Consider the following 16560-nt stretch of genomic DNA (forward strand, 5'->3'; position numbering starts at 1 on the left):
GCAATAGTGAAGGAAACGAGTATTTATCTCCACAAGTTGATAAAATATCCGGAGGCGAGCAATAATGATGTATAATTGTTAGCACGAATATTTTGTATCCACCTAAAGATAAAGTAGAAAAGATGTCCCAGGAGCGGAAAATACTATGGAGGATGATCTGGTCATAGCATCGCCTGTGAGGTTTGATGAAAATAGTGACGCTCCTGGTAGAAAAGGACTGGTAGCAGTACTCGACCGCCAAAAGACCACACAGAGGGAATGTGCATACACTCTAGCCATTCACAAGGGGTGTTTAGGTGTGTTCTACCTTTCTTGGGTGACTCAGCGCTAGGCTGAATAGGCCATTGCTGAATTTAGAGAAGCAGGAGGAGTTTTCCCTTGCACATGAATAGGCCTGGTCAGCATTTGGAGTGGTGGAAGGAGTTGCACCTGCACCTGAATAGGGCTGTGCGCGCCTTCTACAATCTGTGGTGTGTCTGGGGCCAGAGCTTGCAATGTCAATGGGGTATTGTGCACTTACAATATATGTTTGAAGTGCAGCCAGAGCAAAGACTTTTGCACTATAGAATAGAGCTGTGATCCCATGAAAATGTTAAGACACTGTGTGGACTTGGAACCAGCCGCTGCTGGCTCTCCAGACAATACCTGGTCAGGGGACTGCCAGAGGAACTGCTATAGTACTCCTTAACTTGTTGTGCTGGCCTGCTGAAGAGACTGCCTCTTTGCCGGCAGGATCCTGTGTGCCGGCATGAGCCTGCATTATGCTGTGTTTGTGCGCCAGTGATCGTGTAGGTTCTGTGGTGCCCTGTCTCATTACCATAGCACGTACTGGAGCGCTTTGTTTGGCCTCATCTAAGCAGAGAGCTTGTGGAGAGCTCTTTGCTAATGGGAAGCGCATGATAATCGCTACAGTGGGCAAGTCCATTTTTGTATACAACCTAGCGCAGGGTGAGCGCTTCCGTTCACCTTCCGTGGTTTCACTACCTCAGCATGGCCCAGCAGGTTGCCATAGCGGCAAGGAAGCCACAAAAAAGAGATCTGCACAGAGAACAGCAGGAGTTGTGGGTAGCAGAGCGCCCCTCCCAGTTTCTGTGGCAATCCCCGACACACTGGAAGTGCACGCCCCAGATGCTTGTGAGCCAGCAGGTCACATAGGAACAGTGGAGGACTTCCACTGATGACCTGATGGGAGGTGGGCCAACAAGGAAGGCAGCGTCCGCCCCTCTTCCCCCAGCCACTCACGAGATCAGCAGGGACAAGATCAACAGACTTCGCTCCGGGTCTGCTCCTGTCCTGTTGGGAGCTGATGTGGCAGACCGAAGCTGCGCGAGGACCGCACAAGAAGGAGAACGCAAAGGAGGTGAGCAGGGGGGCCATGCGGACGCAAGCAGCTTCCATCGGAGTTCACTGCGCTGACATAAGAGGTGGGCAAGCCCTACTTTGCAGGGGGTTGGGGACCATTGTACCTGCAAGAAGTGTTGACAGCTGCGCTGCATGGTCGCTGGCAGCTGCTACATGACATACTGATAGGGACATCTCTTTATTGGCATTTCCTTGCTGTGGTCAGATGGGCAGGCCGTCCGATAACCTGCAAGAGCTGCATCACAACCGAATGGTGTGCCGGATGGTAATTGGCACTGGGGAGGCGGATATAAGTGTGGTAGTCCGGGCGCTTTCTCCTCACTTCCCGCATTACTTGATAAGGGTGATAAATGTTGTTTTTCTCCTCCTGAGGTCTGCATGACAAGTGTCCGTGTTGCAGGACCTTTCCAGGAGCACAGTAGTGCTGATCTGATGATGTGCCAACAAATCAATCACTTTGCCAAAGTCCAACTCTGCAGGCGCAGAAGGCTGCGCACCAAGGACGAGGCACACCACGGTGCCAAGGGGAACACACTTTGGTGCTCATTCCTCCATCCCTCCACATCCTGAGGGCACGGTTAGCTTCACAGCCAAAGGCAGCACTATCTTCAAAGATGACAACATAGTCCAACTCTCCTGCATGTAACTGCTTGTCTACCTCAATATGCCCTTCGAACTTGCAAAGTGGTCATCGGACATACGCCAGACACATCTCTCATTGACACTGGTGCATTCGTCAATGTAACAAGTGTAGTGCAATTTCATATGCTAAAACTGGAGCCCAACCTACACCCTACTATCGCTAGGATCTTCACCTATGGCAGCTCAACACCCATTCTACCAGTGGACATATACGTCTGTTCTGTCACTCATGGCGCACAGACCTGCCCGGCAAAGTTCAGCTGGCTCCAGGTGGTTTTTGAAACTGGACTTGAACTCTGGATACCACCAGCTCGAGCTGCATGAAAATTGTAGATATATTACAACATTTTCCACCCATGTTGGCCTCCGTTGTTACTGATGACTGAGAATTTGAAATCTTGTTAGCAGCTGAGGTTTTCTAAAATGCAATATGAAAGGTACTCACTGGTTTCGAAGGTGATATCAATTTCAGCAAATCTGCCACAATCAGGGGCCATCGCAGCTGCCTTCAAGCTGCCCATTGAGAATTGGGGCAGAGGGATTCACCCTTAATCAATAATTTGAACCCATTCTTGCTCTGCGGATGCGCGGGGTTTCAGAGAGGGCGAGGTCAGCGGATCAGAGGTTTCTCTTGGGTACATGGAAGGAGAAGATTCTTTCATTGAGATATTGGGGTCCGGTGTTGTTGAGGCATTTGTAGGCGTGGGTGAGTATCTTGAAGGTTACTCTATTCTCGACGGGGAGCCAGTGGAGGTGTCGCAGGTGATGTGTTTATGTTGAGGGATGCCGAAGACGAGCTTGGCTGCGGTATTCTGTATGGTCTGGAACTTGCGGAGTAGAGATTTGTTGATTCCGGCATAGAGGCATTTCCATAGACCAGTCTGGATTCGGGGGCTGGGTGGGTCCATTTTAAGGTCTTGCAAAGGATGCGGAGGGTGTTGAAACAGGTGGAGGCAACTGCATTGATTTGTTGGTTCATCGTGAGGGGGGAGTTGAGTATGATGCTGAGGTTCTGGGCGTGGTCCGTGGGGGTGGGGGCGCCAGGTGTTGTCCCATGCAGAGTGGGAGGGCCCGAGGACGAGGACTTCTTTATTCTCCTAGTTGAGCTTCAGGCAGCTGCTGCTCATTCAGGATGAGACATCCTTCATTCCTTCCTGGAAGCTAAGTCTAGTGGTCCTTGGTGAGAGAGAGGATGAGCTGGGCTTGGATACTATGCTGAGTCCATGCTGTCTGGCGATAGCGGCGAGGGGGGCCATGTAGATGTTGAAGAGCATAGGGCTGAGCGAGGATCCCTGGGGCACTCCGCAGTTGATCTCTGTGGGTTCGGAGAGGAAGAGCTTGAGTCTGATTCTTTTGATTCTGCCAGTGATTAAGGAGCGGAGTAAGTCGAGGGCGGCTCGATGTATGCCGGCGTCATGGAGTCTGGTGGTGAGAGTGCAGTCAGAGAAGTTGCCCAAGGCTGCAGAGAGATCAAGCAGGATCAGGGCAGCGGTGTGGCCTTGGTTGAGAGGGGTGCGAATGTCGTCTGTGGCGGCGAGTATGGTAGTCTTGGTGCTTTGGTTGCTGCGGAATCCAGCTTGCGAAGGGTCGAGGATGGAGTTCTCCTCGATGAAATTTGTTAGTTTAGCATTGACGATCTTCTCAGTGACTTTGGCCGTGAAGGGGAGGAGAGCGATGGGTCGGTAGTTCTTGAGGTATGTTGGATCTGCTGAGGTCTTCTTGAGGAGGGGCTTGACTTCTGCGCGTTTCCAGTCTTCGGGGAATGTGCCTGCTTCGAAGGTGGCATTGATGATGAGTCGTAGCTCAGGTGCTATGGGGGCGGCAGCTCTGTGGAAAATGTGCAGAGGGCAGGGGTCCGTGGGGCCTCATGAGTGAATGCCTTTTATGGTTGATGCAGTGTCTTCGGTGGTGACTGAGGTCAAGGAGGTGATGGTAGGCTGGCTGTTGTTGCTCGGGGGGAGGAAGGGGTTCAGTGTCCAGATTCTGTTCGTTGAAGTGGTCATAGAGGGATCTTATCTTCAGGTGGAAGTAGGAGCGGAGTTTGTTGCAGAGGTCTTGGAGGGTGTGACATCCATGGCTTTGCTGAGAGGGCTCGCCAACTTAAGACCTGGCTGTTCCATCAATAATGAGATTTTTGTTTGAGTGGGAGGTAACTGAGTCTCTCCTTCCAGGGCCTTTCTTTTTTTCTTTCTTTAGTGCCGGGACACTCTTCGGAGTAGCCGTGTGCTGGTACAAATGCCCCATAACATTAACATTAACATTGGTGAATACCTGAATGATGCTGAAGAGTTCCTTGGAGTTGCTGGCGCTGGCGTGGATTTTGTTTCAGATGAAAGTCCTTTTGGTGGATATGATGTGTTGGGAGTAATCCGTTATGGCATTCTTGTAGGTGGTACAGTTTTCCAAGGTTCTCCATAGCTTCTTGAGACGTCTGCAAGTTGGCCTGGATTCTTGGAGGTCAGCAGTGTACCAGGTGGCCTTACTAGGGCTTTGTCTGTCAGGGTTGCAGAGTAGGGTGAGCTTGCTCGCATAGTAGGTATCGAGGGAGGACAGAGATCATGCAGTGACCCTGATGTTGTGGACTTGAGTAGGTTGAGGACTTCTGCATCAGTGACACATGAGAATAGGCTGAGTTTGGGTTCAAAACTTTTGCCAAGAGGATTTGGTTCAATCGGGGGAAGCCTGAGCTGTAATAGAAATAGTGCTCAGATCCAAGTAACTGATTGTAAATTTGTTCAACTTTGTCACATAAATAAGAGGCTATTTTCCCACAGGTGGATAGACTGTTGTTACTTCCTCTAATCTCTGGGGGTTTGGTGAACTTATATAACTGGAAAAAGTTCTTTATCAGAATGCTTGGATGTTTCATTTTGTTGTGTGAGAGAACATTTGTAAATTACTTTATCAGAAGAATTGTAATTTAATCTCCATTTCCTTTCGAGTCTTCTACAACTTTGCTTTCCGAGACAAAGAGTTTCTGTGAACCAGGGTGCAGATTGTTTAGATTTTTAAAGGCCCCTACATTTTTTGGGCACAGCTCTGGAGATGGCAGAGTTTAGCCAATGAGTGTAATTCGCTGTGGCCTGAGTAGGATCGAGCCGTTGGCATGATACACCTGAGGAAGGTGTTAACGCAGAATATCGAATGCCTCCAGAAGGCTGTCAAAGCAACCAAATCAGTCTAATGGAAAGACTTCCTTGGTTATATAGGGAAATATGACAACCTTCCTTTTGATATTACCTGCCCTGCCCCTCCCCCTCCTGCTTCTCTTAACAGAGCTAGCGGTCGCAAATGGACCAAAGTTACCTGTGAGTCTATCGACTCTTGCTTTCAGTTTCAATTCAAGCTGTCGGAAGATCTTGATAGGGAAACAGAGAGATATAACTCTGCCCTTATCTCTGCTTTGGATCACATTGCCCCGCTAACCCCTCTGGCATCTGCCAGATCCCGTCCTTCTTCCCCCTGGTTCTCCCCTACTTTACGCGAGGAAAAGAGCAGATGCAAGCAGCTGGAACGTATATGGCGCCAGACCTACGATCCTACTGCCAAATCCACGTACAAAAATGCCCTAAATAAGTTTAAAAAACTCAAACGCTCCTCGATGAGAGCCCACTTTTCAAAGCTTATTCAACAGGCGCAAAATTCATCCAAAACCCTTTTCACCATTTTGAAGGATTTTGTAAATCCCCCTGCTTTAAAAACTCAATGTGTTCCCACCCAAGCCCTTTGCAACGGTCTCTCAGATTTCTTTCAGGATAAAATAATCAAACTCTCTTCCTCCTTTGATACCTCTGCACTTAGTCCTCAGACTATTGCTTCTCATCCCTCACACTGTTCCTTTACCTCTTTCAATGAACTCACTCCTGAAACAGCACTGCCTCTTTTTCATAAAGTCAAGTCGGGATCTCCATTAGACCCAGTCCCTGCCAAAGTTATGAGCATCCTTGCCCCTGTTTTAATCAACCCTCTCCTCTCCATCTGGAATTTCTCCCTGGCCTGCGGCCACTTTCCTGAGGTCTGGAAACATGCCAGGCTACTCCCCATCTTGAAGAAGCCGGGCGCTGATCCCGCTCAATTCAGCAACTACCGGCCGATTTCGCTCCTGCCTAAACCTGCTAAAATGTTGGAGAAGGTGGTTCAGGAACAGCTGGCTCAATATTTAGAAACTAATCAGTTGCTGCACGATACTCAGTCCGGTTTTAGAACTGGCTACAGCACCGAGACCGCGCTGCTAGAGGTATCTGAGACTATTAGGGAATCAGTGGACAGGGGCGAGGAGGCCATGTTGGTTCTCCTCGACCTGTCCGCTGCATTTGATACCGTTTCACATGACATACTCACTGCCCGTCTACACCAACTGGGGTTTGGTGGCACAGTCTTAGCCTGGATTAAATCCTTTCTATCCGGTAGAACCCAAAGGGTACTGATGCATCCTTTTGAATCAGAAGATAAACCCCTCACGTGTGGAGTGCCTCAAGGCTCCGCCTTGAGCCTCTTATTATTTAATGTTTATTTGGCCCCGCTTGCCAGGGTAGCTGAGTCCTGGGGGGTCAGAGTGGTCTCCTATGCTGATGATACTCAGCTTGTTTTTTCATTCAGAGACCATTCTGACTCCCTCTTTTCCAACTTCAGAAACTGCCTGGGCAACATTTGCACCTGGATGGCTACCAATCATTTGGCTCTAAATACGGACAAGACTGAGGTCCTCTTTTTTAGCCAGAAGTCTACTCCCCCTGCTAACTTATGGTGGCCCACTGTCCTGAACCCCCCTCCTATACCTGTGCAGTCTGCCCGCAATCTTGGCTTTTTATTCGATAACACCCTATCCTGTAAAGCCCAGGTTAATAAAGTTTCAACGGCCTGTTTCAATAAACTTCGCATGATAAGGAAGATCTTTCCCTATCTTCCTCAGTCCTCCCGCAAAACGATTGTTCAATCACTCATTATGGCACATCTCGATTACGCCAATAGCTTATATGCAGGTGCCCCTCTATATCTTATAGACAGATTGCAAATCGTTCAGAACGCGGCAGCAAGGCTTATTGGTAACATCCCCGCTCGCAACTCGGTCAGAGGTTACCGAGATGAGCTACACTGGCTGCCTATAGCTAGACGGATTGACTTTAAGATTCTGATCCTTGCCTTTCGGGCAATCCATGGCACTGGCCCGGCCTATCTGAGCAAAAGACTCAAGATATCTTCTTCAGTGAGGCATTTGAGATCCAATAGCCTCCGATTATTGAATGTCCCCCGATTCAGACTGGCCCGTAGTGGTGGTAGAACTTTCACCGTTATTGCAGCCAGGCTCTGGAACAGCCTTCCTCTGGACCTTAGGTTCATTGAATCGGAACAAGTCTTTCGACGCAAACTAAAAACCTTGCTGTTTCCCAAACGTTAACTTAATTAAAGCTTCCCTGCTGGTCTTTTGGATGGTTCTGAACCTGGTAACCTCTCTTGCGATTTGACCTGTAATCTCAGCGCCGGGACACCCCCGCTGGAGGTAGCCGCGCGCTTTACAAGCTTCTAAAATAAATAAATAAATAAATCTGGCTAAATGTGGCCTCTCTGCTCTGAGGAACATCTGTCCTGAACTCAGTGTCACCAAGCATGGGTGAAGCACATCTGTCGGTTTGTCAACGTTTTAACAACCGTAGGGGGACGTGCCTTCTCGGTTGTGATTCCTCAGCTTTGGAATAAGCTTCCAGAGAGTCTGCGTGGTGAGGTGACTTCCATTCAGGAAAAAACGTAAGACTATCTTGTTTACTGAGGCGTTTGGATAAGCTTACCCCAAGCTCTGCTTGCAAACATTATGGCACTCCTGGGTTTATGGCTTGTAGCGCTTAGAGACCGTTGGTGATTTGGCACTTTACAAATATAAATTACCATAAAATAACATAATTAACATAACATTCTGTTTCAGGTTCATACCTATGTAAGGGTTGTAACTGTAGGGAAATTTGTCTCTACAACATGGAATCGTAACTGTGGCATCTCCCAAGGAGCCTCTCTAATCCCCACGCTATTAAATTTGTACATCAGTCCTCTGGTTAAGCTTTTCAGAAACTTTGGGTTCTCAGTTGTTTCCTATGCAGACGACATACAAATTGTGGTATGTGATATAGGAAATCCAGCCATACAGCCTCTCAATTCCGATTCCGTATGGAAAAATTGAAACATAGATGGCGGAAAACTGCCTGTGATTAAACTCAGGCAAGACCGAAATTCTACTCTTTAGAAACAACACCAACTTTTGGTCCCCGGACTGGTGGCCACCAGATATGAGCTCTGCTCAGTGGAAAAGGTAATTTTGACAAAAAATCCTCCTTCGAGAACCAAATCAATCAAATAGCTTTCTCAGTTTCTTTCTTTTGAAGATCTTGAGAAAAATTTTACCCTACATTCCCTCTAAGCTTAAAAAAAACTGATTATGTCAGCACTAATCTTGTCCAAACTGGACTATTGTAATGGACTATATATCGGCGTACAACAAAAAATCATATCTAAACTTCAGACACTACAAAATACTGCAGCCCATCTAATTTTCATTCTCCCCAAATGTCAATCAGCTTCCAGGGCATTGAACCAACTGCACTGGCTACCAGCGAAGAAAAGGACTGAATTCAAGGCCTTGTGCACTGCTTTTAAGACACTACATAACATTGGACCAGTTGCTCTTAGCTTTTTCACTGGTATACACCTCCTAGATCCTTACATTCGCAGGGTTTGAAAAATATTGAGGAGCCAAAGTTCAGACTTGCCCGCTGGGCCGGTAAAAGATTTGTAACCTGTAACCCTAAATTATGGAACTCCCTCCCTCCCTCTTGAATCGAAAAACTTCAAGAGCCTTTTACATTTCAGGAAAGCATTGAAAACGTGGGTCTTTTAACCCGGAAGTCAAATTGTCTCTAGCCTGTTTCACTGACCGCCCTCACGCATTGCGGCGCCAAGACACCTTTGTGTACACGAGCACTATATACAACTTTATAACATAACATAACAGAAGTATATCTGTGAATGACCTCTAACAACCAAGATAATGCCATGGCAGATATTCACTGTTTGTTGTTACCGTTGAAGGTTTAATTGATGTTGTTGAAAGTTTGGAAGGTACATAGATCTGCACTGGGCCATTCCCAGTGATGGCACACTGGCAAAACACGGCACATACATTCTAACCCCAGATGCGAGATCAGACTGAGCTCAATAAAAGGGAAAAGAGCCCACAAGCACACGTACGAGGGCAGTTGGTGAGTCAATGGCGGTGTCCTGTGCGCCTCATTGCTAACACCAGGGGCGTAGGAAGGGGGGTGCGGTGGGTGCGAGTCGCCCCGGGAGTCATCACTGAGGGGGGTGACAAAATGGTAAAAATATGTGTTTTAAGCACATATTTTTTCCATTTTGTCAAGCCGGGGGTGGCAAGAAATTTTCTGCACCGGGTACCACCTGACCTTGCTACGCCACAGGCTAACACTGCTACTGCGTGAGCACTGTGCCACTACACTTGCCTTCATTTGTAATCTCGATTTAGCCGTACACACACTCCGGACGAATTCAAAATTACACACTTGATGTTGGCTTGAGGTGCCAGACTCCCTGCCACAAGCAACACCACAACGCCACAACGCCAAACTGCCTGGTTGTCCTTGCGGGGCTAATCCTGCAGCACGTGCTGTACCTATTCAAAACAGGGATCATTTCCGGTGCTTCACCTAAATCACACCAACTCTTGGTCGAGGATAGGGCAGGAAGCGGAGTATCAGCACACAATGTTTCCTTTCTCAATGTCTCTTCAGACACTTCAGCTGCTGCTGTGTACAATGCTCTGATAAATAGTTTTTTTTAGCATTCCAATGAGTGTCAATGTTGACCAATTAGCAGTGAGATGCTCACAACTGAATTTGAAAGACTATTTCTGGCTCTCACCCACTAGGCTATTAAAAGAATGATTGGCAGAAAGGCAAGAGCTAACTTTTATTTTGCATTTCACAAGTCTGCCAATTTGCTCTATGACATATAATACCATCTGCATTCATAGATTTTCAGCCAACAGATTGTTCCATAGACGGCTTATAGTTTTGCTTGTAGTGCTGCCACAATGGGCTAAAAAATTCACAACATGTAAAGTGCTGCTGGCTACAACGCCAGAGTTGGCCTAAGGTGACATACATAACACAAAGCATCTTGTCAGTTCTATTTAAAATGCTTACACATTCACTTAACAAACAACAACGTGAAGGAGGGTCAAAGGGGAAAACCTGTTTATAGACCTAGCTGTACCCTATCCCCCATTCTAACTATGAAAATACAAACAGGGGTACTCCTGGTCTATCGAAAAAGTGGCTAAAAAAAGGGTCTAGTCTCTCACAATTAACCAGTGAGAAACCTAGTAGATACCAGTACATTAAAAAAATCCCAGATGATGATGCTCCGCCAATGGGTGGGCTGATGGGTTTCTTTCCTCATTCTGAACATCACCTACACACTTTACACCGGAGAGACTACACATTCAAATACCATTCTAAAAACCGCTTCTTTCACACATAAAACCAAATGTAATCTCTGCTCACTTATTTTATGAGGTTTCACTCTTCCGTTCTCTTCATGCATTAAAACAAGCATTGCCAATGCAAATTGTCTTTTGTGTAGTGGGATGTTTACTAGCGAGCTCCACATCACAATAAAAGTGCAACATAGGCAGAAGCATCACAACCTTCCCTAACACAAAGAATAAATAAAATACATGTTGCAGAAGCAGAATGGACATCACTTGGGTCTCTCACACATACAGAACATGTTCATACAGATAGCTAACACACCAAGGAGGGAGTCAGAGGAGATAAAAGACTGTTGTACATTCTTTTCTTAAACAGACATAAACATACATACAAAAATGTATAGCACTCGTGAAGAAACACCAAACCTCTTAGGATGATGATGCCTCAAATACCTAGAAGGCTATTGATCACTGGTTATACAGTCTCTTAGTTATGTGTTCCCTAATTTAAGTGAGGTTATGTCCCTCATGTCTACATTTATGTTGTCCCTTTCTAAAAGTGTCAGACCTATATTAAAATTGTATCTGTGAGAGCTAGAAATGTTTTACTGATGTCTCTTTAATACATAACTAGCAGCCCGCCCCGGCTTTGCCCGGGACAGAAGCTGGCTGGGGGCAGCATTCTAAACCTCTGTGCACCCCCCCCCCCGACATTGCCCAGTCCGTATCCCTCCTGCCTCCCGCCCCTACATTGGCCATACCGCCTCCCGCCTTGAGCCTTGTGCCTTGAGCCTACCGCCCGCCGCCCCCCGCCCCGACATTGGGCATAGCGCCTACTGCCTCCCGCCTCGCGCCTTGAGCCTCCCGCCCGCCTCCTGCCTCCCGCCCCGCATTTGTAACCACCCCCCCAGGTCCCGACTTACCTCATCTGCCGCTCCTCCCTACGCTGGAGTGTTTACCTCTCCACTGCTTGACCGCTTGTCAGCTACCTCATCTGCTGCTCCTCCCCGCGCTGCCACTGCTCCTCCGCTTCTCGCCGCTCCACAGCTCCTCCCGGCGCTCATGTTCTCCCCTCTTCCTGTTGCTGGTGAACTCCGCTCCTCCCCTCACGCAGACGCTCCTCCTGGCGCTCATGTCCTCGCTCTTCCTGTTGCTCGTGAACGACTCTACTCCCCTCACGCATACGTCGCGGCCGGCGCTACTTGCAAGGGACTACTTTATTTTTATTTCTAAATATTTTAAACAACGTTTTATTTTTATTTTTATGTAGCCTATGTCCTTCTGCTTGCCCTGAGGTTTTCTAAGATGTCTTGGGTGTTCAGATTGGTGGTGTAGTTTTCGAGTTTACCTGGCTCAAAGGTGCAAGTTCTCTCTTTATAACAGTAGTATAGATTAATAAACAGGAGGGTAAGCAACATATTGTGCTTCTGTTTTTCATCAACTTGTTTCGGCACTCAAATATTGCCCCTTATGGGCTCTTCTGGGATGTTCCTTTCTCAGTGTTACAGGTCTTGGGGCCCGATTCACAGAACTAACTTCAGACAAAATCCTAAACTTACTACTTTTGGTATTCACAGAATAGACTTACTACTTTTGGTATTCACAGAATGCACTTACTACTTTTGGTATTCACAGAATGGATTTACGACTAACTTTACGTCCGCACTTGGGCCAGAGATTCCGGCCCGGAGGCGGAGTTTCCGGCCCATAGTTGGAGCTTCCGGCCCGGAGGCGCAGATTTCGGCCATGGCTAAATCTCTGCCATCGGCCGGAAACCCCACCTCCGGGCCGGAAGCTCTGCCTCCGATCCGGCTCGAGTGCGGACGTAAATTTAGTAGTTGTAAATCCATTCTGTGAATACCAAAAGTAATAAGTGCCTTCCGTGAATACCAAAAGTAGTAAGTGCATTCTGCAATTACTAAAAGTAGTAAGTTTAGGATTTTTTCGTAAGTTAATTCTATGAATCGGGCCCTTGGTCTTTCACTTCAAATGTTGTGGAACAGTCTCGGGTTTAAGTGCATTCAAAATATCCTTTATTTTTCATAAGATAGGACAACACCAGGGGACATAATTGTTCCTCGTCAAATAGATACACTCTGGGCAAAAGCACTATAAGGTTCCATCCTTTAAATGACAGCTACAGCAGCAGAAGTGCTGCTTTCCCCATCACAGGACAAATACAACTCAGGCCACAGCAGTCCCATCTTTGCTACCTGACAGAAAAGGCACAACAGAGCAAGGGTGAAATAAAGGAACCTTCCCTCTCTCACAGAAGGCAGCAAGTCCAGTCTTCCATTCCCTGCAGAGCAGTTTCAGCAGAGCAGATTAGCACAGCTTTCATCGCTCTCAAAACATGTACACAGGAGGCATAGTGACAAGTAGGTTATTGGCAGGTATGTGGGATAGAGAAAGGGGGATCTGGGGATGAGAAGGAAAAGAGTGTGACTCATGCATCTAAAAACAGGAACAAGGTGCTTAACTCACTCCGATGAACATGAAGGAAGGTGAATAAGTGAATATACAAGTTATAATACCATTCTCTATTATGTTATATTCGATGTCAGCATTCTGAAAGTCCTGCTGCTGTAACATGGAGACCTGCTGCCACTGATGGAACTCGTGGTGTTATATCCTGTAGCCTCACTGCTGTCCCTTCCTTAAGATCCAACTGCTGCCATTCACATGCACATTTGTCAGTAAACCTTAGAACTCCAAGGCTGAGTCCTTGCTATACCAGCACAGAGAACTTCCTTATGCATGGTTGTAAAGGGGATGGAGGGAAAGGCATGTGCCAAGTAGAGCGATTTAAAGACAAATTCACCAAAAATCTTCCATGCTGCTCTTTTGTTCTCCCCCCTCCATTCCCCCTTCTGTCTCCATATTCCCCTACTCCATTAGATATTTCCATTACCCCTTCGGGATAGGGGGTGGGGGGTGGGGTGTGTGTGTGTATGTGTGTGTGCGCATGTATGTGTGAGCGTGACTCTCAAAACCTCCTGATGGTGACAAGAGAGACACAAACCACTGGAAGGTATGGCAAAATTAATTTAATCCTCAGATATGACACATTCCGGTCACCACTTGTCCTTGATCACATACAAAGAAACACAGTTCGCTATGTTTTTAAATATGTTGGATTTACACCCACTTGACTATGTAGACATGAAAAAAAAAACTCTTTGCACTTATGCCTAACTTTTTCTACGAAGTCTGTTTTCCAGATGAAAGCAGTGAATTGGCTCATTTTCCCCTGGCATGTTACAGGCACACTTTCTAAACAAGATAAAACTGGACATAGTATATTGTGATATTTAAAATTCAGAGGTCCAAAATACCAATGCATAGTGTGTACACAATTGATTGATAAAATACAACACCTCTAATAAATATCCTAAAAGAAAGGTTTTAACCATGAATTTGCAATAGTTAAACTCATAGCATAAATATAACACCTTAAAATTAGTGCAGCACTAAAGTCATAGTATAAAACCCATAAACTTTCAATCAGCTTAATGATGATTCATAAGCCGACAGAGTGCAAAATTGCAATAAAACCCTGTAACAACTTAGGAAGTGCATCGACTGACATTTTTATCTCTTCTCATTTTATCATATTACCTTTGTTTGTCTTTTTATCCTTTTTTTAAATCCCAATGCATGCCCTCACACTCTTCATGCACACCTGCATCTCTCTCACCTGCTTACATCCCAATTTAATATATAAACACCTGTTACACTCTTAAAGATTGTCCTACTCCCTCATCCCCTCTATGTCTCACACACCCCTCTCCTACTTCCTTCCCTCTTGTACTTCTATCTCAGTCAAGGCCAGCACAAGGTACATTTATATATAAATGTCGCCCACTCTAGCAATGGTGCCACGTTTGCTGCTTGTACCATAAATATGACATACACTGCTGGTGGCAGCCTACGCAATCACCTAGCATTCTCATCTGCAAGCATTGCCCTTGTTCTCATGTGTTTCACACTGTCCTCTCTTCTCGTACACCACAGATACACTCTTGAACACTTTTTCTCATTCATCCTTGTTCCTCTTTTTACATGGATGAGCCACACTCTTTTCCTTCTCATCCCCCGATCCCCCTTTCTCTATCTCACATGCAGTCCTCTCTTACACTTTTTAAATTTTTCATTCACCCATTCACTCTTGTAGATACTCTACTCTCTCTATTCTTTTCACTTCCCTCAAGCTTACCACACACACACTCATCTCTTCATAACAGTCATCCACTATTTCATCTCATGCACATATCTCCTAACCTCACCTTCCTCTCACTCCCTTCTCTCACAGAACACCTTTTCTGTCCCACACACTCGTCTTTCCTATCCCATTTTCACTTCCTTGCACGCTCACACCCTTACCTTTCAAGGAAATGCTCCTCTCACAATCACATGTACAGATTACATTCCCTCTTTCAAATCCCCTTTTCCCTAGCAAACCCCATTTAGTCACACACTCAACAGACCTTACACTGTGCCTTCGCTTGTACCTATCTCTCTTTATCTCAGTTCCTGTTTCTCACTTGCTCTTTCACTTTATTGGATCTCTACCTTAGACAAATACACACACTGCATGGTTGCTGTGTTTTGTTGTTACCAATCACCAATTCGAATGTTGAATGATTATTTCTTTAAATTATGCTGCTGAAGACAACGCTGTGTTCCACAATTTGTCAATATAAACTTAGAAGTCAACGAGTGACGAGGTCTGAAGAGAAACTCCTATGCAGGATTGTAAACTTAAATCAGTGCACGGATGATGTCATAAGGAAACATGGACATTCAGTTAGGAAACTGGAGCTAACAGAAAGTTTGTGGTCATTAACAACTTCCTGGCATTTGTGTTGATTCTTTGGTTTTTCACATAATAGGAACTAGGTCATTGTTATTTGGAGCAACCCAGCCACAGTCCCAACACAGTTTAAGTAACTATGCTCTAAGCAGGCATGCAGGTGCAGAAAAAACTTTACAAGCTTTAAAAGGCTTTTAAATGAGAATGCACAAGGCTCTGCGAAGGCACTGATAAAGATGTCTGTACTACCACTATTTAATTTTTTATTTTCAGCTATTCCATGCTTTCTACCCAGTAGTCTTTTTTCCAAAGTAGAATCCTTATTTTCAAATTTCATATGGGCTAAAAAACGCCCTAGGATAGCAATAAAGATACTTTACGTAGATACTGAACTGGGAGGCCTATCTCTTCCCAATCTCAGAGAATATTATAGTGCATATTTTGCTCAGTATTTAGAACGATTTAAATCAGAAAGGCAGAATCCAAATTTGTTTATTGATTTTTTCTTTGACAAAATTAGTCAAGAGGCTCAAACCCCAGTTCCTTTGCACATCCCTAAATCGCCAAAACTTACTCGATATAAAATAATGTATTGGTTCTTTAAACGTCGTGACGCTCTCCTAAAAAAATATTCTCTTCCACAGTTCAATTCTGGAACTCCTCTAAGGAATGCTCTCATTTTTATGAAAATTAAAATCGGATCTGATATTGTTTGTCAATGGGAGCGGGCTGGGTTTCGTACTTTATTTGACTTTATAAGAGAAGGGACTTGGCTGTCATCAAGAGAAATGCAACAATTAATCCCAGGGAAGTTTATGTTATTTAATTCATATGTTTCGATTTTTAAAGTTCTGGGACAAGTGGAAGTAAGAATGATTGATTCTCCTTGTCAGCTGTGGGATGATCTATTTCTGATTTCTCAGAATAAGAAACCAGGAGCATGGAAACGCTATTTAGCTCAATACACTGATTTAGATCTTAGTACAAGAGCCATTAAAAAATGGCAAGAACAAGAAAATCATGCTCTTACTATGAATAACTGGAAGTGTATAAACAAATTGAATTTTAGTGTTCTTCATGGATCTAATTGGAGGAGAATGATTTTTTTTACTAAATGGCTTCTTTATCGAACTCCTGCTGTCATCTCAAAAATTTTTACAAATGCTAGTGCTGTCTGCTTTAGATGTAAGCAATACACTCCCGCTAATTGTTTCCACATTACAGCTCACTGTATTAATATTGTCCCTTT

General features: G+C 45.5%; 1 protein-coding gene across 2 annotated transcripts in view; it reads right to left on the bottom strand.

Moving 5' to 3' along the window:
- Nucleotides 1–16560, bottom strand: part of ARMH4 (armadillo like helical domain containing 4) — a 732743-nt gene that overhangs the window by 534255 nt on the left and 181928 nt on the right. The window lies entirely within an intron of this gene.

This window comes from Lissotriton vulgaris, chromosome 9 (genome assembly GCF_964263255.1).
Source record: "Lissotriton vulgaris chromosome 9, aLisVul1.2, whole genome shotgun sequence".
Lineage (NCBI taxonomy): Eukaryota > Metazoa > Chordata > Amphibia > Caudata > Salamandridae > Lissotriton > Lissotriton vulgaris.